The following is a 682-nucleotide window of genomic DNA, read 5'->3' on the forward strand; positions in this document are numbered from 1 at the left end:
TGACAAAAGTGAAAGTTTTAAAAAAAAGTTTTTTTCTAGATGAAATTAGTTGTTCAATAACTGCAACAAAGGCTTATCTTACAAGCTATTAAGCATAATCTGACATTCTTTTATATTGAAATACTGGCTTTGCCTCATATCTAGAAAGATTTCAAATATTCCCCTGGGATTTCATTAATGCTTGGCTCATTTTTCTTAAGCTCTGTTAAGCAAAAAGCTAGACTAGGAATGTGAGACTCATTTATTCAAATGCAAAATCCAGAATTTTTTTCGTTTAACATCAACTTTCTGAATTTTTCTTTCTTCCAAAAAAAGGAAAAAAACAAAAGAAAACACGATGAAATGAAATCGAAATGATTTATTAAAATAACTGGAAATTTTGAATTTTATGTAGTAAATACAATAAATTAGACTTATCACTTTAATGATTTGGTCCAAATCCCAAAACATAGATTTTTGTAGTGCTTCACGCATTGTTTATTATTATTATTATTATTATTATTATTATTATTATTATTATTATTATTATTATTATTATTATTATTATTATTATTATTATTATTATTATTATTATTATTATTATTATTATTATTATTATTATTATTATTATTATTATTATTTATTATTATTTATTATTATTATTATTATTATTATTATTATTATTATTACTATTATTATTATT

This window comes from Loa loa (assembly GCF_000183805.2).
Source record: "Loa loa unplaced genomic scaffold supercont3.195, whole genome shotgun sequence".
Lineage (NCBI taxonomy): Eukaryota > Metazoa > Nematoda > Chromadorea > Rhabditida > Onchocercidae > Loa > Loa loa.